This window comes from Pseudorca crassidens, chromosome 5 (assembly GCF_039906515.1).
Source record: "Pseudorca crassidens isolate mPseCra1 chromosome 5, mPseCra1.hap1, whole genome shotgun sequence".
In the NCBI taxonomy this organism is placed as follows: domain Eukaryota; kingdom Metazoa; phylum Chordata; class Mammalia; order Artiodactyla; family Delphinidae; genus Pseudorca; species Pseudorca crassidens.
In genome coordinates, this window is record NC_090300.1 from 30,082,903 (window position 1) to 30,106,157 (window position 23,255).

At 45.0% G+C, this 23,255-nt stretch overlaps 1 protein-coding gene across 8 annotated transcripts in view; it reads right to left on the reverse strand.

Moving 5' to 3' along the window:
• The window catches only part of ZBTB38 (zinc finger and BTB domain containing 38), a 76,184-nt gene that overhangs the window by 30,297 nt on the left and 22,632 nt on the right, over positions 1 to 23,255 (reverse strand). For 4 of the 8 annotated variants that reach the window (XM_067737649.1, XM_067737645.1, XM_067737648.1 and 1 more), the window contains one exon: positions 11,447 to 11,551. The gene's annotated coding sequence lies outside the window, so the exon portion shown is untranslated. Of the gene's footprint in view, positions 1 to 3,916; positions 4,029 to 11,446; positions 11,552 to 12,324; positions 12,688 to 12,972; positions 13,245 to 23,255 lie in introns of those variants that run through there. The other 4 variants (XR_010943492.1, XM_067737644.1, XM_067737650.1 and 1 more) reach the window with 4 other exon arrangements.

Sequence of the window (23,255 nt, forward strand, 5' to 3'; positions counted from 1 at the left end):
ATGGCCGCTGAGCCTGCGCATCCGGAGCCTGTGCTCCGCAACGGGAGAGGCCACAACAGTGAGAGGCCCGCGTACCGCAAAAAAACAAACAAACAAACAAAAAAACGTTCAGCTATACCTCCCTTCTCATCACCTACCAGGGTCCCAAAATCTTCACTGAGACTGGCTTGCCCCTCATTTTTACACCAATATATGTTCTACCTTTAAAGTTCTACATTTTTCTATTTGTGTCGGCTCCCTGATGCACAAAGGTTGTCTGTCCTCTAATATAGGAATTTCCCTTCTTGGCAACAGGGTTTGCATGGCCAGAAGGTCAACAGGGTTGGGGGAGGAATCAGGTACTTTGTTGAGGTTAAGGTCACAGCCAGGGGACTGAAGCCTTCAGAATCAGATTCTTAGTGTGGTCAAAACCACCCCGTCATACATCCCTACTGTATAATGTCAAAGGCACATCCCTCCCCAGCGTCCACCCCTAAGACTGTCCCAAAGTACCGCCTAGTTAGCAAGTCCACAGGGACCAATCTCTATGCAAGCCTGCGTCTGTACTTCACCACGGTGTCTAGAGCAGTGCTCCCCAAACATCAGTGCACAGGAGTGAGCTGGGGATCATGGGAAGTGCATTTTCTGACACAGTGGGTTATGTATGTGTGGTCCATCTTCCTTTATGTCAGGGTGCTGGTGGCAGAGGTACACAACCAAGTCTAAGGTTTAAGGAAACCAAGTTTCCGTATCCACTGGGGAAATGACAAGAGTTATAATGGCGGAGATGATGCCAGTGACAATAAAAGCTAATGTTTACTGAGCACTTTCTACATGCCAGGCCCTGTGCTAAGTGCTTTGCAGGCATTATGACTCACTTAGCGCCAAGAGAGCTGACGAAAACGAGAGTGATTAAAAGCTGTTAAAAAAAAAGGGAAGACGTTATAAATTCCAGGATGTGCGGAAGGTCAACAGAGTGTCAACAGAGAGAGAGGACAATTCTCACATTGTCCCAGCCCAGGACGAGTTAGGAAGTTGCTAACTGCCTGATATTTCAGAAAGCATCCTTGGGCCAAGAGGTCAATATCAGAGACCAGGTATATCAAGATATGCCCGCTGTCCTCTGCTGTCACCCCATGGCCCAGTGCCATCCAGGTTAGCCTCTGCAGGCCTGGCTCCATTCAGCTGCCCTGGGAGTGACATGGCCGGGTAAGGCGGGGCTTCCACTGGTGGGTCCTTTCTGTTCCGTCCTGAAATGGGCACACTGAGCGCTGGGCAGCTTAGTCAAGGCTGCTCTGTCTGATGCCTCTCCAGATGTCCTCCGACATACAAGCTGTGTTCTGCTGCTGCAAATCACTTTGCCTGTATGACATGGACACACTTCATATCCAGAGTAGCTCCTTTATTTGCTGTGACGTGGAGAAGGTTCAACAGCCATGAATTTTTCTTGGGCTGGGTCTCGGAGAGCTCCACGCCCAATGCTCTGCAGGAAGACTGGGCAAGCTGCCATTGAGGAAACCCAGCCTGGTGGATGGAGTCAGATGGTGTAGCTCTATAACTGCCGTGCAGAGCAGCAGTCCAGAAGCTGAACTCGGCCTGCAGACCCGTTTCATTCAACCCCAGAGTATTTTAAAATGTTTTAATGCCCTCCAGTTTGCCATGATCTAACCATTCTTATCTTCCTATACCCAGCCCACGTCGAACATTTATATTACCCTCCTGTCCCTGGATGTATCTGAATTTTAGACCCTAAACTATAACATAAGGATAGATCACTTAAGCCTAATATATCAACCTCCATACAGTGATTCCCAGCCCTCCTAAAATTTAAATGGTGAGATATCAGTATTCAAGCTTTCAAAACTACCAAAGTACTCCATCTTCATGAAGAAGGGGTGGTGAGAAGCCTTAACACGGAATACATTTGGGTCACATAATATTTCTTCAGGATCCCTCCAGTTTGTTCATTCCCATGTGGGAAATTTCCTACTGCGTCCTGGGGGACAAAGGGGCAGGTATCAAACTCTCCACTTTGCTTCGAAGTCAAATTTTAAAAAAATATTTATTTATTTTTTTGGCTGTGCCGCACGGCTTGCAGGATCTTAGTTCCTGACCAGGGATTGAACCTGGGCCCTGGCAGTAAAAGCACCGAGTCCTAACCACTGGACCGCCAGGGAATTCCCTAAAATCATTTTAATGATACAGTCTGCTCAGGCTTCGAGAAGGAGATGATAACTCCTAATCAGCCCTCCACAGAATCAGACTCTCACTCTCAGAGGCACCCAGCTCTCCATTTTAATAGAGCGTTCGGTTCCATAGTCATCGTACGCAGGTGATGTAATAAGGGAAGCAATAACTGCTGAGAATGCATAGCGGCTTAGCGGGTCAGGGTATTCTGAATTGATATCATGCCCCATCACAGCGTCACAGAGACAACAAGAAGTCTAGAAACTAGATCACAGAAATGGAGCCTGGAGGTCAAATAATGGGGTCAACACAATAGAGCATACCCAGCAAGATCACAAGTGTCCTCGGGGAATCTCAGAGAAGCATTCCATGGGACAATGGCGGTCACGCCCAGGAAGCAAACTCCGCTCTAGGGACGTCGAGGGGGCTGGTGCAGAGCCGACCCACTTGGTCTGGGGAGCGGTCTAAGCATCTGTCATGCTGGGGGGACCTCCTGGAGAAGAGCTGCTGATGCTTTTTTTTTTAAAGCTATACTTTATTCTTTTATTTTATTTCCTTCTTGGCCACGCCACGCGGCATGCAGGATTTCAGTTCCCAGACCAGGGATCCCACCCACGCCCCCTGCAGTGGAAGCAAGGAGTCTTAACCACTGGACCGCCAGGGAGGTCCCGAGCCTCTGGTGTTCTTGCCCAGCTCTGCCATGCCTCTTCCCCACCATCAACGGACAGCCCCACATTCACAGTGGTTCCCCACCTGGATCCAGACACAAAATGCCAAGGCACAGAGACCACTTTTATAGACCTGGGCTCCCAGATATTTAGTTGAGTCCATGTACATACTTTCCTTGCACACACATTTCCTTCTCTTCTGTTTTCCACAATCCTTCCTCCCATGTTTTCCATCACTTCTCTTCCACCTCCCACTTTTCCAGTTTGAAGCCACTGCTGGCAATACCGCAATCTCTGGAAAGAGGCCAGCCATGACAGCACAGATCTCTGAGGCAGCATGGGATTGTGAAAGTCACCGCAAACTAGGATTCAGGAGATGCAGGTGACCGGCAGGGCCGTCAGGCAAGCCCACCGGCCAGTCTGACGTACAATCAGAGGCAAAGAAGCTTTTCTGTACTGCGGAAATGCTACAAAAACTCTGGCCAGACACACAAATGGATGCACGATGGTTTAGACAAAAGAAACTGACTGGGGAAAACTGCTGGGCGGGGATGGGGGGCGGGGGGGGGGGCAGGGAAGAGTACGAAAGGAACTAAGTTCCAGTTGACTTTTGCCAATTTTACCCCCAAAGAAATTTGATTAAAACTAAATGAAGGTTTCTGGCAGTAGATATCCAAATAGTTCCCCTGCTCACCTGTTTCAGAGTGAAATTATCTGGGGGTGAGGGGAACAGGGAGCAATTACATCAATAAATATGTTGTCTGCATTTAAAAAAAAGTAAAATTCCCCGAACAAACACAAACCCACTGTAGATAAAAACCCACAATAGACTGTTTAGAAAAATTATGCTTTAGATACACTGATCTAAAAAAAAAAAAACATCTAAAGAACAGGCTGTTCTGTAGAACAGCTCGAGTTTCTGCCTGTGCTTTCATTTTAGAAAACAAATGCTCATAGACTCCACAGGGGGAGGAGTTTAACACAGGGATTCAAACTCACAGAAAATGGCCACCGGGTTTTAGAAACCTGAACGCAACAAACAGGGGCACTCTGGGGACCTTCTGGGAACACAGGGCACTTACCTTTCACAAGAGTCATTGTCTAAAGGCAGATATAGCCTCTTTTTCCGACCAGCAACATAAATCATGGCCTCCAAAGTATTTGTTTGCTGAACGCCACAATGACTAATCACCCGACTTTTATTTTCCTCCCTGAGTCAGGAAACCTCATGGGGGGAAAAATAGGTCATGTTTAATGGAAGGTAGCTGCTAGGATTGGATGTAAGACTCCCGTTTAAGATTCATAAAAGAGAAACAATTAAAGGCCTCGAAAAGTATTTCCTAAAATAGAGAGACGCGCAAATCATATTGGAAATGCCTATCATTAAATAGAAAAGAAAGTCTTAACACAGATCATTCGAACATGGTACAAAGCTCCTGAGTGGTTTCCTGAAAAAACGTCAAAAAACAAAGATGAACATTAAGAATATTAAATAGACAACAAAACAAGGTAAGAACTCACTTCGCAGTGCATATTCATTTAGAGAAAAACACGTTCTCCCAGGCAATTTCTGAGAGAACATTTCACTCTTTTTCTGTGCAAAAAGTCAACTTGCAGGGTACAGGGGCTAAAGGAACTCCAGAATTGCTAGACCTTGACAGGAAAAACTTTAAAGGTCAGGCTTTTTCTTTTTTTTTTTTTTTTAAACCTGATTTAGCACAGCACCCGGGGTAGGCCAGTTCTCTAACATCTGAGAAAAACCCCATTCGGGGCTTCATTTCACTGCCACGTCATCCCTTTTTCCATGTATCCCAGCGCCTTCTGCTTCCTCAAAGTGGTCCTCCCACCCCTTCCCGTTTTAAAGCAAAGGTGGAACGTGCATTAGTGCAAAGGAAAGGGCAGAACACACAACAGGAGGAATCGGCAGCAGGCACCCGGGACGCAGCTGCTACGACTGGCTACTGCCTACCCCCATGAGCACCAAGGGCCACCCGAGACCCCAGCACCCCTGCTCTCCGAGTTCGGGTCAAGGACCACAAGACCAGAATAAATAGGCCTACGCAGGGACAGACCAGAATGCCGAGTAGGTTTTGGAAACAGAAAATCCTCACTTTGGTCTAGAAGCGAATCAGCATTCCATCAGAACTAATCAGAAATCTCCATGCTTGCATGAAAAACGCTTATACGTTTGGGGAGACTGACTCTGAACGCCAGTCTCTCTTGTCTGGGAAGATAATAAATTCAGCTTTGTTTTTACTGAATCGCTGGTCTTATTATCTAGTGGTAATCAACTCTGCAAATAGTCAGAAGTTGTTCTAACACACGAACAGGAAAACTAACACAAACAAAACAGGACCTAGAAACAACATCCAACTCACAAAGCAGGAAGTGGCAGCTCCTATCTATCTCACCTGGCACAAAGCCGGCCTTCAGGGGTTACTGAAATAACCCCAGGATGTCCCTGTAGCATTTGTACAGCCACTGGATTTCTCGTGACAACGGGGCACCCTGTGATGAACACGCACATAGGCGTGGCCAGCAACGTGGGGTGTGTGAGCTGGGTCTTCCTCTTCATACTCCCTGAGAAAATGTTTCATTCCTCTTGAAACTACATTATTGTAGACCTTAGTAATTTTCATTTACGTAAGAGAGGGAAAGTGCTTTAAAAAACAGGAGACAGCCTTCTGCCTCTCCCAGATTAAAAAGAAATGTTCTTCATTATCTTAGTTGACAAGAAGCCCAGGGCTTCGATGGGTCAGAAAGTGTGCACCGTAGTGTCCTTTTAGCAATGTCTGTGAGAAGCCCAGCAGGCATGATAGGCTGCTCTCCCCAACAGAATAGTTGTGGAGTGCCAGTGCCTCCTTAGGCTTTGCTTACTGACTGCCACCTCCTGCTCTCCTGATAATCTGCCTTAGGACAGGACCTACCTGTTTCTGCAGACAGCGTACTGGACGGGCAAGGGACACTGGCTTCTGTTCCCAGTTTGCCACTAGCGGTGTGACCCTGAGCAAATCCTATGACTTCCCTGCACTTCCGTTCCCTTATCTGGAATGCAAAGAGGTTGGGCTAGTTTCTAAGGTTCTTCCTAGCCATAAAATTTCAAACCGTGATTCCCTACCTCCCATTTTGTCACCTTTTGATTGATTGCCAGCCAGTAAAAATCCTTATTTCCTCCAAAGCAGACAATCTCTCTCACTCTTAAATTCATGCACTTTCCTCAAAAGCGTATGGGGTAAAGGCAGAACCTGAGGTCTGGCCAGTACTAGTATCCCTTCGTGGACAGTTGGAGGAAGCTCTGCAATCCGGGACCCCTGGCATGCCTCAGACGTGAAGTTGCCATATGCTCGCTTCAGCACCTCTGTTTAGGGGCCTTTGCCATCACTGAGCCAAACCTTCTCCAGTTACAGCTGAGGAAATCAAGCCTGCAAAGTTATGTGACTTTCTTTCCCAAGGTTGCACAGTGGGTCACGGGAAGAACTGCCAAGCCTCCAGTCCTGTCTCATACACGGTGGTCTTTTGACCTCTCCCCAGACCCCCTCTGCAGGGCTCTAGGCTCCTTCCCTGGCCCCCTGTAGACTTCCTCAGGGTCTCAGAGGGTAATCAACAACACTTATTGTGCACCTCCGGGCAATCCCCTAAGGAACTGTTTTAAACTTTCGAAGTGACAGAGCGACTCTGGGAACACTTAGCCCCACACAAGGACCGGCACAGCTATAGCAAGACACAAATCTTGATCTTATCAGTGCAGAAATCCATTGGTGTTTTCACTCTAAAAGAAAAGCCTGCAGCAGCACTTGGATGGTAGATAAGAATAGGTGACAAAGATAGGGCCCACGAGGGTGGAGTCCTGATCTGGTACCTGGCACATAGTTTATATTTGTTGAACTAACTCAAGTTTGCACATTACCTTCGTCCATTTGCTTCTTGTCAAAAATTCTGAGGTTACTGTAATACCAGGGACAAGGGTCTCTAAGCCACAATCAGGAACAATGATCTATTTCATAGTCTCACTATGTGGCTGGGGAAACTACGCGGGGTGTGGAGAGAGGAGGCTGGACTTTGGAGCCAGATAAGAGCCCAGGGCGCGAAAATCTCATCTCTACAACATCTGCCGCATTACTGAACCTCTTTGCCTCAATTTCTACCACACCGGGTTATGTGGAGATTCTAATAAGATGGCTGAGATAATGCACGTAAGGTATAGAATGGACTTCATGAAATTCCGTTCTCTCTTCTCTCCTCAAGGGCTATGGGTATAGACGGAGAAACCCTGATTCTAGGCAAGGCTCCAGGACATTGGCATCCTGTTCCAAAAGAAGCAAACCATCAATGGAATGCCAACAACAGTTATAAAATGACTCAGTATTGTTTTTTTAATAAACATATCCCCACTGAGTCATCTGATTTGTAAATTACGTACAAGGAACGTAAAGTGCAATTTAATATACACAAGTCAAATGTGTTTTATATTCTCCATACATAGCTTAACACCAAGCATGTTTATATGTCTCAATCCTTTCCTGTGAATAAGCAAAGAAGAGAGCTGGGACTAGGAGGGGGAAAAAAGGATAAATTTTTCTCTCATCTATAAAATGAGGTCGGGAACAATGTGAACTAAAAATTATATGATTCCAAGATGCGGAGAACAAAGGATATATAATGACACAGATGTTTATCAACCAGAAGACACAGAGTCAGATAGACAAATGCATCAAAATATTTTAATGGCGTGATTGTGCACCGTTACTGCCATTAAATATATTATTGGTAACAACATTTAAAGTTACGCTGGTTTTGCAAACTCTGGGCATAGCGACAGGGTGTCACCACTTACTCTGCAGGGAAAAGAAGATGATTTGGGGGCTGTATGTCACCCAGTACTGCCGTGGATATACCGTGGATGGCGATAGTGAGGTGCGATAAGACCACCGTTCCTTCACATCTGGGATCCATGTGTTTTTATCTCATTGCAAATATAATCCGTAAACATGAATAACACAAATGTAAGAATTTCGAGCACAGGCATATCTTCATGGAATTGAAATCAGCCTATCAAGTCTCAGGTTTACACCCTTCCTCTGCTTCCTAGAAACTGGCATTTGTTAACCTTCATCACAGCAGTGCTTGTTTAAAATGAAGATTCTCAGGGGTCCCACCTGAAATTTACTGAATTCGAATCTCTGTGCTAGGGACCTGGGAACCTACATTTTAATAAATTCCCCAAGTGGATTCTTATCCGTACTAAACTACTGGTCACTTGAACTCTCAGAGGATAGGTTAGCTATCGTGGGAGGTATGCTCTTTCCATGACAAAACTAAGGCTTTGTGTATAGATGAATATTATGCAAAAATATATATACCTAAAAAAAGTTTTAAGGGGAAGGGAATCAGCATTTATTAATTGCCTACTATAGTATAGATCCTGAGCAAATTATATATTACTCAATCTTCAAAATAATCCTATTTGAGTTATGGATGGAAAAAGTTAGGCTTAGAGAGTAACTTTTCTGAAGTCACAACCCTGGAAAATGGCCCAGCTAGGTTGTGAAACTAGATTTATCTGACCCCAGCCTTCTCATTCCATTGTACTAAGCTCATATGCCCATGAAAACACACACACACTCTCACTTACACACACACACACACACACACACACTCTCTCTCTCTCTCTCTCTCTCTCTCTCTCTCTCATGTCATACAACAGCCATATGGTAAAAGGCAAAATACAAATTTAATTACTGTTAGAAACCTTTGCGTCAACAGAAATGTAGTTTTTAAAAAGCTTTCTATCAACGGATCGTCTTTGGTCAATCTGTTGATAACAGAATAAAGTGGATGACTACCATTAAAACCACATTTAACAGCCTGAATTTTCGTAATCAGAAATGTGTTTTGGGGCTTGCGAGGATCAAATTTAACAGTGACTCTTCATTTGCGCAAACTACGAATTTTTTGCAAATGAAACCACTTGATATTCATTCTGCAAGGAAAACACCAACAAAGGAAAGGAGAACACCAACAAACATGTGATCTAGCGCTTGTCAAACCAATGGCCCTCCTGGGCCTCAACCCTCCTCCTCCTGCGTCTAATACTCCAGGCTCCCTCCTCTGGGAAACACCCTGCTCTGGCTTCTGGAGCCCTGTTCTCTTGTTCTTCCTCACTCTCTTTTTTTTTGCGGTATGCGGGCCTCTCACTGCTGTGGCCTCTCCCGTGGCGGAGCACAGGCTCCGGACGCGCAGGCTCAGCGGCCACGGCTCACGGGCCCAGCCGCTCCGCGGCAGGTGGGATCTTCCCGGATCGGGGCACGAAACGGTGTCCCCTGCATCGGCAGGCGGACTCTCAACCACTGCGCCACCAGGGAAGCCCTTCTTCCTCACTCTCTTGCCTGACTTTTCTCTAGGTCCTCCCTGGGTCCTTCTTTTCTCATAAGGCTCCACCCTCAAGCTTTGCTTCCCTAGAGTCTCCCACCGGAAAAATCTCCTCTCTCACCTCTCGACTTTTTCTCACAACCCAGTGTCTCCCAAACTAGCCCTGGCCTTCCTCCGGGGTACAAAGTCGCTGATCGTCTGGGGGACATCATACCTCAACACTTCAAACTCAGCCCCCCTAAAATGCAGCCCCTCACCTCCCTCCAAGTATCTTCATGGGTGCCGCTGCTTTGGATATCTCAGTGTCAACTTTAACTATTTCTTCTCTACTCAAGATTTCCAATTGAGTAGACTGGAAATCAGATAACAGATTGTGTCAATTTTTCCCTTCGTGTCTGTTCCTTTCCTGTTTCACGGCTATCACCCATTTCCGGTCTTCCCTGAGTTCCCCCCAACCCTGCCTTTTCCATGGTGGACTGTGGTCCTTGTCTTAACTGGTCTCCCTGTCTCTGGTTTCTGCCTTTCCTTCCGATCTCATAGTAGGTACTCGATAAGTATTCGCTGTAACATTTATAGAACTCCTAGAAGTTTGCAAAGCACATTCATACTCAACATCTCCTTTTGGAGTTTCAAACGTTTTCCACTTGAAGCTTAAGTTTATTACAAGTAGCATTCAAGGCTTACAGCCTGATTTCTGTTACTTAATGCAATCACTGGAGCTACCTCTAACTTTGTACCTTGTAAATTAAAGTAGCTCTTAAATTGCTTTACTTCTGAACATTCAGTGTCTTGTGCGGCCTACAAGCTAAAAGAAGAGAGCATTTCAAGTCAAGGAAAGCCCCCTCGCCAAACTGCTTTTTCCTCTGCCGATAGGTTAAGTGGACAAAGAAAAGGCCTCTATGTAAAGGTGACAGTAACAGCAGAATCAAAAAATTAAAAGAAATTCCTTTCTGAAGATTTTAAGATTTTAAAAAAGATTTTCCTACTTATCCAGTTGGAATCCTATTTATGGGTTAATCTCCAACATCCTTGCAGCCAATATTCTAGCATGTTAACAGGAAAATTCTAATAGTTGAACGATAATTCCTTGCTAAGAGAATGCGCATGACCGTTATCATGACTGTAAAAACACAGTCATATGTTTGGTCTTGAATACCCAAGTAAGTGCCTTGTAGGAGCTCAATAAACATTTGTTGCATGAACAAATAAACAAATGAATTCAGAGAAGCCCTTACTATTGTTTATAAATTAAAAGCGTATGTATTCACAAGTGGATGGAAAGGTATGTTACATTTGAATAAAATGAAAACTTGCATTGAAGGGCCAGAAGTATGATGTATCAACTACTCTGGTCTCTTCCGGATCCGCTCCAACTGACTGCCGGGGAAGCAGGTGAAGCGGGGAGAAGCTAATGTCAGGCATTGCCCACCTGACTCCACCTCTCTGGAGTTAAGGTTATAAGGTCCTAGAGGGCAAGCACTTTCCCTTGAACTTCACGGCGCTAGCATTGTGCTTTACATACCGAATGTGCATCCTAAGTGTGGTCTGAGATGCAAAGCCCTCTACGACCTGCCTGCATTTTCACATTTCAAGCCTTCACATCTCTTCTTCCTTACTTCACAGGGTTATTGTGAGGAGTGAGTAAAAACACAGCACTTAAAGCCCTTAACACACTGCCTTGCACTCACACACAAAAGTGCTTGATAAATGATAGTTGTTATTATCACTATCTGGGGCCCTGTCTATGCCTCAAAGGTGAAGTTTAGTGTTCTGGGCTGTCAATACTCATCTATGCAAACAGTGTGTGTCCTGGGGACGGGCTCTTCACGCTTGTATCCTCAGCGCCTAGCACGGTGGTCACCCTGCAGCAGGCCCAGAAGCTGACTGTATGACTGAGCGATCGAGATGCGAGCCCCAGGCCTTTCCCCACCCAGCCCACTGGGTCTCTCTGAAAAGTCATTTAACCTCTCTGGGCCTCAGTGACGTCTGTGGGTCCTTCCGGCCTGAAGAAGAGACCTACAGAACCTCCCACGACAGTCACTGACAGAACTGGAATGAGAAGCCCTTAGTTCCCCCTTCATGTCTCCTTAACAACAGCTCGCCTAAATGTCATTGTCACTTTGTAATCCCCAAACCTGGTGGATCGCTGGCAGCAAATCATAAGCTCCTTGGGAGTGGTTCAGTCCCTCAGAAAAAACATTTCCTATTTCACGTAGAGTACGGAGAGATGTAAATTCAGTTACCTCAGTTAGAACAGAGCAGGCTTAACAGAGTTAGTTTCTCGTGCTTTGGAAGAAATCACTTGGAAATCCTTGGTTCTGAGTCTTCCATCTCCACCGCATCGAGATCTAAAAAGAAGAAAAAAAGCAGTGTCCCATAACTGGGTGCCAGGACTGAATATGTCAGCAACAAAAGTGATTGCAATTAGCCTGTGCACTGAACACCTACTGTAAGTAAAGCACTGGGCAAAGTGATTGACACATGCGACTTCATATAGTCCTCACAGGAGACATTCCCCCATTTTTACAGCTACATAAAGAGGCTCTGAAAGGTCACGGAATCTATTCAAGGTCACAGAGCTAGTTTATGTTAGACCTGGGACTTAAATGCAGGTTCAACTGATTCCAAACCCTGGGTTATTAACCTGTTAGTCAGGGTTTAGAAACTTTGACAGTGACCCACCATTTTTAAAAATCATATTATATAAAATGAAACCCCAAAGCCTAAAAAACAATGCTTACTCTTATTATGTGCAATGCACTCTGATATTTTCTAGTCTACTCTATTATTTTTTATATTGCATTATATATTCTATATCTTCAAAAAAATCCGGTAGTAACCCACTAAACTGATTTCACAATCTTCTAATGGGTCTCTACTCTTGTTGGAAAAACACTACACTCAGAGATAGTACCTCACCAGAAGTTTCTCTGAAACCGCGGACTTAATCCTACGCTTTTTAACCATGAGAACCTGACCGAGCAGTTGAGCTTGATAATTAGGAGAAAACTCTTTAACCTTTAAAATATGTATAAAGCACCGTAATACGTATCATCCATAATGGATCCTGAGAAGAGATATTCAATTTGGGCCAAAGTCCAGAATGGAATTAGTCACTTACCTATAGCAGAGGAGTTATAAAGTGGCACCGCGGACAGACTAAAATCTCAGGTGATTTATAATATACCCTGCAAAGAAGTGGCTAACAGCGGGCGGTCATGTTGTACCAATAGAAGAGACTTAACTACTGCCGAAGTAGAAGGCTGAGATTGCAAGCCCCTGGGGGCAGGGCCCTGCCTTTGCACGTCCCCTTCAATTCCAGGGGCTCTGGTGTTCGACCAAGGAAATGCTCAGGTTCCCGATGGGTCAGGACCGGGGTCCGAGTCGCAGTCCCGGAGAGGGGAGATGCGGCTGTTAGCGCAGTTCCCAAGCCTGCTGGACTGGCGCCCGTCACGTCCCCAGCCCTTGGGTGCGCATTTGTCCCCGGCCCCCCGCCTTCCAGCACAGCCGCGCAGATGGGCCACTCGCTGCGGCGTAACGTGCCCGACCCTGCGGCTAGACCCCCTCCCCCAGGGCGCGGGCCCGGGCGTCCCGGCACCTGCGGGCGCCGGGTCGCCGTAGCAGCTCGGCTCTCCGACGTCCGCGGAGCTCCCAGCCCTGCGCCAGCGTTCCCCTGCCGGGTTTCGAGGCTCCCTCCTGAGAGAAGAGGGGGCGGGCCGGCCGCGTCTCGCCCACCCGCCCCGCATACGGCCCCTGCGGTGGCACTTACAGGGCTCGGCCGCTGCCCCGCGAGCGCGTTCCCCGGGGGTCCATGGCGCTTCCGGACCCGCGAGTCAGGCCGCGGCGTCTCGCAGCACCGCCCAGAAAATGGACGCCGGCGGCTCGGCTCGGCCGGCCCGGCCCGCCCCCGGCGTGGGGTTGGGGACGCAGCCTGGCCGGGAAGAGGGCTCCCCGGCCTTAGCCGCGGGCCGGATGTCGGAGCGTCAACGCGCCCAGGACCCGGCCTCGGGACGTACTACGACCCCGCGAGGCCTCAGGCCGGGGCGGGGTGGGGGGAACCCACGACGGCCCCAAACGCCAGGAAGGGAGCAGCGGCCTCCGCCTCCCTCTCATGGGGGAGAACACAATTCAGAACCTGCCGCGAGGGCAGCCGAGTTAGGGGCTTTACGGCCACAGAGCCTAGTCACCATCAGAACCAGGCCTGGGTCCGCAGAGGGGTCCCTGGGTTCTGCAACCAGATTCCAGAGAACATCTAACCTTTGCACATTTAAGAGTCAGGCTTCAGAGAAGTCAACTGCAGTTTTAATTTAAATTCTCAGGAATCGAGTGTCACCTGCGCTTTCCCACGGCTGACAGGAGAGGCCTAGATTGATTTTCCTAACGTGCTATAAAAGCTAGTTCACGCAAAAGACCCGGGCCTCTGCCTGAAATAAAGCGCACTGACTGCCTGCTAGGATCTCTCGTCCAAGATTCAGGGACTGCTCATTGAGAAAGTATTTACTGAGGCCTGCCACAAACTCGCCCTGCGGAGGAGCTAACAGCCTAGTGCTCTAATGTACAGGTTTTGTTTGTTTTCTACAAAACCATCCATGTTCCCTGCCTTTTGGTAGTATGAGTCTTATTTTAAAAGTTTCTTTTGAAAAGATTCATTCCCAGGTTACAATTTATCAAGGATAAGAAGTAGGTTCTTTGCACGCCTTACATCCTGTTTTTAGCTTGGAATACAGCGTACACAATTCTGCATCCTAGTTCCTGATCACGTTTTAAGATTGTGATCATTCTGATGAATAAAGGAGATTCCAATATTGCATACAAAGCGGTTAAAACATTTTAATAATCACAGAGAAATATACTGACTTAAAGTCAAATTAAAGCATCATGTAATTTAAAAATAAAGACAGGGTTTTGAAGGTTGATAGACTGGGCAACCTGCACACACACGTACACTAGCAGGTCGCAACCTCCTCAAATCCAGTGCCCTTTATTCTTTCTCCGTGGGTCACGTTCAGAAAGAGCTATTCCACTAAACTGCATTTATTAACTGAGGATTCATCTTCGCACTTAAAAAAACCCAACAATCCTGCAATGTTTTTGTATACGTAATTGCCAATCAGCTACAAAACCTGAGCGAACACGTTGTTAATCATGGATTCCAAACTAAGGAACTCTGTGGTCTGATTGCAAGTTGATGTGTTTCCACTGAGGCTTTTGGGAAAACTAAGGCATAGGGATTAGGAACTTCTAGTTGGGAAGTGCCAGTATGAGGTGCTGTTCTCTGTGCTGCCCAGCGGTTGGAAGGTGGGAGGTGGAAGAGTGAGGCAATTTGGCCTTTGGATTCTGCCTGCCTGGGTTTAAAGCCCAGCTTTGTCAATTACAAAGCTACTCACTGTGTGACTTTAGGCAAATTATTTAACCTCCCTGAGCCTTGGCTTGCTCATCTGTAAAATGGGGCTGATTTTCATATTACGCTTACCTCATAGGGCTTTTTGACAGTTAAATGGGATAACACGCGTGAAGCATCTGCATACGGCTGTCGGTGCTTGAGGTCAAGTATTCAAAGTTCCTACCATCCAACCAGTAAGAATCGTAGTTCCCATATGTAAAGCAACTTTTATACCATGGAAATTTTCCATGGGTAGGCTGCCAGGGTCACATGGGGAGTGACATAAAGGGATTTTAAATATAGGTCTGACTTCACTTTCTGTGCTGCTAACATGTTTCAGCTGATACCTTGATCAGATGCTGTCAACAGCTTGCTAAGGGTGAAATCGGCTCTGGCTTTCCTAAGAGGCTTAGCAAGTGAATGGCTCCTTACATCCACTTTGGAATTCATAAACAGTGGCATTTCTTTCTCACTAGGGCCAAATGTTTCTCCAAAAGTGAGTAGATTTCCCCTAAATTGTTATTAATAACTAAAATATCACGGCAACAGTTTTAAACACCACAGCCTAAAACTTACATAATCAGACTGTCCTTCAAAATTTTCCACCCTTCCTCATAACCGGTCACAGATTCTCTCTCTTAATCATTCTTCTTAGTATGGGGAATTATCTGGAAATTTCCAAGAACGTCCCAACTTGTCATAATTTTATTCTTTTCTGTAAAAATGTATTCCTTTCAAAACAACTAAATGTGATATATTTTTATATCCTTATAATATTTGTCATTTCAATGCATTTGCAAATAAGAAAAAAATATCCTAAGACTTTTAAGATTCTCTCCTCTCTTAAATTTCTACTAGTTCTTCAACATCTCCACAGCATGGCCCCTGATCCTTTTCTAGCGGCCTTTTCTAGGAAGCTGTCCTTGATTTGTACCTCATTTCATTTAATCCCCACATGATTTCTGTTATGTTACAACTGCCTGTTTCAGCTTTCTGATTTAAGACTCTTGGCCAATTTATTTACTGCCCCACTTCTTTCTCTTTTTTAAGGTTTCAATGTTATCATTACATAGGAAAAAATCTGAAGTGTGTCCCTTTGAAACCCACTTGCTTCCTTTGTTTCCCACCATGGGTTAGGAATCTGTAACTCGTTCTGCCTCCCATTCTTCACGCACTATTAATTTAATTTATTGTTTTACTTCTCTCTTCCCCTCATCCTGGGTACTCACCAAGTTCTGTCGCTTGGCTCCCTCTTATATGGCTGCTTCTCTCTTTCCCTTTAAGCATTTTAAGAAAGTCCCTGTCCAAATCATCTTCTCTAATCTCCACTACATTCCTGAAAAGCGTCCTGTGATGTCGTGTTGAGAAGTCTACCAAGCGCCTTGCAGAGGCAGTGTGTAGAATGCAGGTGGCAGCTTCCCGCCCCTGGGAGCCAGGCAGGAAGTAGTAGGAACTGGGGCCTACAGGATCATTCATGTCCCACCTAAATGGGGAATGGGGTTGTCACTACCCAGCCCCAGACCAATTGTTGCCAGGTGGTAATGCCAGATCTGCAGAATTTTCCAATGAAGCCCAAATCAGGATTTTTATATAAAATATATTCTGTGTCTTGATCAGGTCTCTAGCTGTAACGACCATTTTACAGAAAGTCTCTGAGACAGAGGAACATGTAAAGCAGTTGGGGGACGGGTGGTGGGATGAAATGGGAGATTGGGATTGACATATATACACTAATATGTATAAAATAGATAACTAATAAGCACCTGCTGTATAAAAAATAAACAAATAAAATTAAATTTAAAAACAACAAAAAACAGCACCAAGGAATGTAATCTGAAATTTCCGATTTCGGGAAACTCTATGAGTCAAATTGTTTCTTCAACAAAATTTTTATGACAATAGCAAGGATGAAAGAAAGAGAGGGAAGGAAACCTATAGATTAAGTGAAATTTAAGGGAACATTAATTGGACTGTATGGACCTCATTTGGAATTGTGCTTTGAACAAGTTTTTTTTGTTTGTTTTTTTTTTAAATGACCTAACTGGACAAATCTGAATGCTGACTATGATATTTGAAGTTATTAAAGAATTACTGTTATTTTTTGGTGTGATAATGATGCTGTGGTTCTTTTTCTTTTTCTTCCTTTTTTTTTTTTATATAGCAAGTGTGTACATGTCAATCCCAAACTCCGTAACTCTCCCTACCCCAACCCTTCCTCCCTGGTAACTGTAAGTTCTCTGTGAGTCTGTTTCTTGTAAAGCAATATCATGTGGTTATTTTTCTTTCTTACTAATCAATATTTTTTTTAGGATTCCATATTTTTAAAACTTTTTATTTAGAACTATTTCAAAGTTATAGAAGAGTTGCAAGAATAGTACCAAAAAACTATATACACTCCAATCATATCTTTTTAGCTATTTTTATTCTTGAATCATTTGTAAGTTGCAAACATTCTCTTCCACACCTAAATACTTTAGCATTTATTTCCTCAAAAAAAAAAAAGCGTCTTCTCTTAGTATCCTTGTCTTTTAGAGAATCATACTAAAATATTTAGCAATAAAGCGATAGGATCTGGGATTTGCTTTAAAATAATACAGGAGAGGATTTACATGAAACAAGATTGGCCAGCCATTGAGAACTGTTGAAGCTGGGCGAGGACTGTACAGGGGTTCATTAAACTAGCTTTTTCATATTGTACGCGTGTTTAAGATTTTCACGATAAAGTTTTAAAAGATTATGTTAATGAGAGACTTTAAAATGATATAAAATGCTTATGATATGATATTAAGTAAATAAAAAGAAGATACAAAATTGTCTATATTATCTCAACTATTAAAAAAATCGCCAGGCATAGATAAAGGACTGAAGGAATGCACGCCAAAATGTTAACATTCCGAATTAATTCAAAGTAGATATATATTACTTTTATAATTAGAAGTAAAAAATACAATTCAAAAAATAGAAAACAGAAAGTTGGCAATGGATTCAATTAAAATTCTTGTTAGAAGTCAAACAAAGTACATATATGGGTTGGACTGACCAATGGGCCCCCAGTTTGCAGCTTTTGTCTTAGAAAATGGGTCCGCAAACTACGTCCTACAGGCCAATTTTGCTTGTCACCTGTTTTTGTACAACCTTCAAGATGAGGATGGTTTTGACATCTTTAAATGACTGAAAAAATAAACCAATAGTAAAATAATATTTCATGACATGAAAATTAAATGAAATTCAAATTTCATTGTCCATAAGTGAAATTTTACTGGGACACAGGCACAGCCAATCATTTCTGTATCTATGGCACTATGTGTGTATATATATAAAATATATATAATTATTATTATACTTCATATTATATATTAGTATGTTTTTAATTTCATCAATAAAGAGTTCATAGAAATTTATTTTCTTTGTTGTTATATAAATACCTACATATCATCCTCACTTTTGCCTTGATCCACAGAGCCTAAAATATTTACTATCTGGCCCTTTACGGAAAAAGCCTGCCAACCTCTGGCTTAGAACTGGGCTTCCCACGTGACCTAAAAGCACCTTGGTTTAGCAGAAAGTGCACTGGACTGGGAGTTAGGCGTGGCCACTTAACTCTCTGAGTGACCTGGAGAAATCAGAACTTCTCCAGGCCACAGTTCCCTCAATGACAGAATAAAGTGAGTCTAAGTTTCACACAGCAACTGAAGTCTGTGCTTCACGTTCCCGTAAGAGCTAAGCAAGAAGTACCGGCTGAGTAATATTCCATTGTATATATGTGACTCAGCCATAAAAAGAAACGAAACTGAGTTATTTGTAGTGAGGTGGATGGACCTAGAGTCTGTCATACAGAGTGAAGTAAGTCAGAAAGAGAAAAACAAACACCGTATGCTAACACAAATATATGGAATCTAAGAAAGAAAAGAAAAAGGTCATGAAGAACCTAGGGGTAAGACGGGAATAAAGACACAGACCTAGTAGAGAATGGACTTGAGGATACGGGCAGGGGGAAGGGTCAGCTGGCACAAAGTGAGAGAGTGGCATGGACATATATACACTACCAAACGTAAAATAGATAGCTAGTGGGAAGCAGCCGCCTGGCATGGGGAGATCAGCTTGGTGCTTTGTGACCACCAGAGGGGTGGGATAGGGAGGGTGGGAGTGAGGGAGATGCAAGACGGAGGCGATATGGGAACATATGTATATGTATAACTGGTTCACTTTGTTATAAAGCAGAAACTAACACACCATTGTAAAGCAATTATACTCCAATAAAGATGTAAAAAAAAAAAGAAGTACCGGATGATGGCGGCATTACGCGCTGGTGTGCCAGCAGGGGCGGTGCTCCTGGAGACCAAGGAATTCAAACAATCAGAATATCCACTGGTTATGGTTTACCGGGCACTCAGACCAGGGCCTGGAAAGGTGGGTGAAGAGCAAGGAAGACAGGCTTTGGGGGCTCCAAAAGCAGAGCAGCACACCTGTGAGGGCAACGTGACTTTGGGCAAAAGAGTTTCTAAAGTCTGCTGCTAAAAATGGGTATTTGGGGTCTATCTCCAGGCTGAGCTTTGTGGAAAACCAAAAGCATTTGGTCACAACCCATGTAAAAATCTGCTCATTTAAAGTTTAACCCAGCTCTGGTCAAGTGACGGCAGCAGGGCTGGGGGGTGGTCTCTGGCATCCTCAGCATGTAGAATAGGAGCCTTGGGATAGAAACTTCATAAGCTTCTGGGATAAATCACCCTTAAGGATGCCAATCTGCGGGCTTTTCATAACAGTCAACGTGGGACAGTTAAGCCCTAAGGCCAACATTGCCGACGAACCAGACAGAACATGAGAGCACCCAGTCCCTACACAGCAGGCCCGCAGCCTGCATCTCGGGGGCTCTCCCAGCCTCCTTTTACTCGTTGCAACCCCTCCCACTCCTCCCATGTACCCCACGCCCCCATCTTCAGGGTGCAGCACAGCAGCCTGCCTCCTGACTGCCCGCTTTGTTCCCTCCTTCTGATTTTCCACACACCCCTCCCCGCCTCCTTGCTGCCCTCTCCCCACTTTGCCTCCTAGATGGCCCTTCCACAGTGTTTCCCGAATATCCTGCATTTTCTGATCTTTCAGTGATGCCCCTCTCTTTCCCTACTAAAGGTCCCCCCGCTTCCCTTCCACAGCTCAAGAAACAAGAGAAAAGGGGAAAACATTACAAGGGCACTGCCCTTCTGGGATTTAACCACATTCTCAGCTGGTGGCTTTTGTTTTCCCGTCTCACTGACTTGTAAGGCCCTCAGGGCAGGGACTCTACGTCATGCTCAGTGCTGGGGAAGATGGGCAGGACTGTGAGGCCTTAATTAGAGTAAGGCCTCAGACAGGGTAGAAGATTTGAGCAGGAAAAAAAAAAAAAAGAATTTCAAAATATCTATTTGGCGGCAATAACCACGGGGTAAAGTAAGAGGTTTGTTTAATCACATAAAAAAAAAATCATGAAAGTCTTCACAGCATTCTATGAACGCAGAAAAAATATTTATACTGGCATTTTAAAAACAAAACCGAACCAGAAAACAAACTTCCTCCACAGGCCAAATATAGTGACTGCAGAGCCAAATGCTAGTCTCAAGCCCTGAACAGGAATAGCTGCAGAAGCAAGAAAGTCATTAAAGGAAAAGATGCAAAATGAATGACAAGATCAAAAGAGCCATTTTCTGGTCAATGAGATGTTTGGGCCATGGCAGTGCCATGCTGGGATCACCTAACAAAGACAAGGGCTTTGGCAATTGGTCTTTGATTTACCTGCTTCCCACAGAAGCAGAACAGCCAGCAGGGAGACCCCCACTGTCTGTCAGGGAAGGTGAAAAAGCAGAAGCGTCTTGCCTGCATCACGAATTCACATTTTTGCATTCAAGGCCTTCTCAACTTAACATCTGCTCATGAACGCGAAAGAGTGGCAACCGTTATGGAGGTCACCTGCTAGGCCAGGCAGACCAGCTTGGAGAAGGGCAGCCAGACATACGGTGGCTTATTAGAACCAGGACATTTTGGGAAGGTGATTGAGGATGAGACACAGAGTCCCAGGGAAGAACCATCTTTTCCATTGGTTGAGATGCCCCCAAACTGAAGGCTAGCCTTCAGGAAACAGTATAAAAGGCCACGAAGAGAGCAGCATGCCATTCATCTTTTTCTGGAACAGAGAGGATATACAATTGTACCTGTCCCTAGCCTTGTGAAAGTGGACATGAGCTTCACAGGGAATTTCGTGTCACATTTCCATTCTGCCTGGGTTGTAGTGGTGCTTGTCACACAGCAGATGCTCAACAAATATTTGAAGAAGTGAACTGAACAGTTGAAGCCCCTCCCCACTGATGGGCAATATTCTACTACAAAGAACTAGAACATTCTTCATGCAGTGGAATGTTTTATGGCTAGTCAAAACCAAACAAAGTGTAGGGAGTCAGCCAGGCCACTTCTAACTTGTGATAAGCAAAGCCCACTAAATTGTGAATCAGGGTTAGAAGGTGCTTCTGAAACATTGAGAAGACTCTGAAGGGTCTTATGGTTTCTAAGGTGTAGAGCAAACCTATCCCTTTGTTCTTGGAGCTTCATGAGCAGACGAACCTAAAAGGCATGAAAGAGTTCTGGTTCCGAAGACTTTCCTTAGTATTATTTGTTCAAATAGCGAAAGAACACTCCAAGCAGTGAGGTCTTTAGAAAGCCACCAACAGAGTTCTGCAGAAACTGAAGCGTTGGAGGTGTCAGAGGTCAAAGACAATTTACTGGCAAGGTGGGACAGACCCTTCCACCTCTTGCCTTTGAAAACAAAAATTAAAGGAAGTGGCTCTCTCAATGTTTTGCCACAAATTGAAGTTCTGGAGTTCTTAAGAAAAATAAAGCAACAGGCTTCCCAGAAATTTCCTTGCTCCGGGATTCCTTTCTTCCGTGGATTTCTTGGGCTAGCACTGAATCTGTGCCCAAATTTCAATACCACCTAGGACTGCAAAGTCCAGAACTTCACTGCACCTTCTGAGGCCGTGTTGCGGTGGGTCTGGGTCAAAGGCAATGACTCTGCTGGCACTGAGTCCTGGGAATCTGACTAAAACCAGCCATGCGGGCCTGGCCCACCGTCTCGCTTCGGGGGCAGCTTACCTAAGTCAGGCTCAACGCACCAAGTCCTCAGAGCTGGCTCCGATATAACGGCAGTTACTCGTAGAAAGGAGTTTTGTGGTCTGAGCATGAGCACCCCGCTTCCTGGTAACGCTCTCCATCAGCCCTTCCCCCGTCTGCATCCATGTCACCATCCAGGTCTCCACCTAAATACCACTCCTCCGGGAGTTCCCTGGCCAACCATTCTAAAGTTGCTCTTCGGGCTTCCCTGGTGGCGCAGTGGTTGAGAGTCCGCCTGCAGATAAAAGGGACGCGGGTTCGTGCCCGGTCCGCGAAGATCCCACGTGCCGCGGAGCGGCTGGGCCCGTGAGCCATGGCCGCTGAGCCTGCGCGTCCGGAGCCTGTGCTCCGCAACGGGAGAGGCCACAGCGGTGAGAGGCCCGCGTACCGCAAAAAAAATAAAATAAAATAAAGTGGCTCTTCGCCTCCCAACAACACACCCTTGTTATTTTAAATTTTATCTTCTCTTTCTCCTTTGCACTTGTCTTCTCCAATTAATTGTTTACATATTTATTTTTGTGCCCCTGGCCCCTAACCACTCCACCACACTAGGGGTGGGTCTATGACAGGCAGGCCCTGGTCTCTCCTGCTCATTACTATATTTCTAGCCTCTGGAATATGCCTGGTATGTAGTACGTACTCAATATATTTGTTGAATGTTTAATTACCAAGAAAGACATTAAGAACAGCATTTCCCTTGGAAGGGAGCTGCTAGAATGAACCATATGGTACCAAGGAACTCAAAGGCTTAGCGTATTAAAGAGAAGATCGTCTTTCTAGATCCATCTCCCCATATCAACCAGCCCTAAGATGTGGTCTGGGTACCCATCTCCTCTATGGGGGATCCATGGAAATCACTGAGGTAGATCAACATCCCTCTAGTAGCAAGAGATGCCATCTTGGTAATCTCACTGTGTTAAGGCTCGGAAAAACAATTCCTATTCTCCGAAAAAAGAGTTGAGAATTTTAGACTACCAATCATTCAGGCAGAAAACCACAGATTTGCCCATTTTGTTTTGGTGGGAACAAGGCAGTTGTTTGCACGTTCTTCCTGTCGCACCTGCTCTGGCCTGCCCAGTGTAAACACCTTAGCCAAAAAGTACAAATGGGTCAAGCACTGCCTTTCCAACAATGAGAAGGGATAAGTGCCATTCTCTACAACCGGCAGGAAATCCAATGATAATTGTAAATGGGTAAGTTTAGAAAAGCTTTGTGCCTGGTGAAATATGAAGGCAAAGCATTAAGGCGAAACACAACAACGTAATAAATGATAATTCTTCTTCCTTTCACTGGTCTATGAATTACAACGACAGTGGTACAGTATACTTCCCAACAGTCTTATTTGGCTTTCAAGCTCCTTGACTTGTGTTTAAAATTCTTTTAGGAGAGGCCAAGAGCAACATAAATGAATAATGCCACAAAAAATCATGAGGTATGAAAACCTATAAGGTAACACAACCACGCTTGAGTTAAAAACAAAAGGATCGACATTTTACAGAGAAGAAATACACTGTTGAATCTCTCAGGCATTCAAT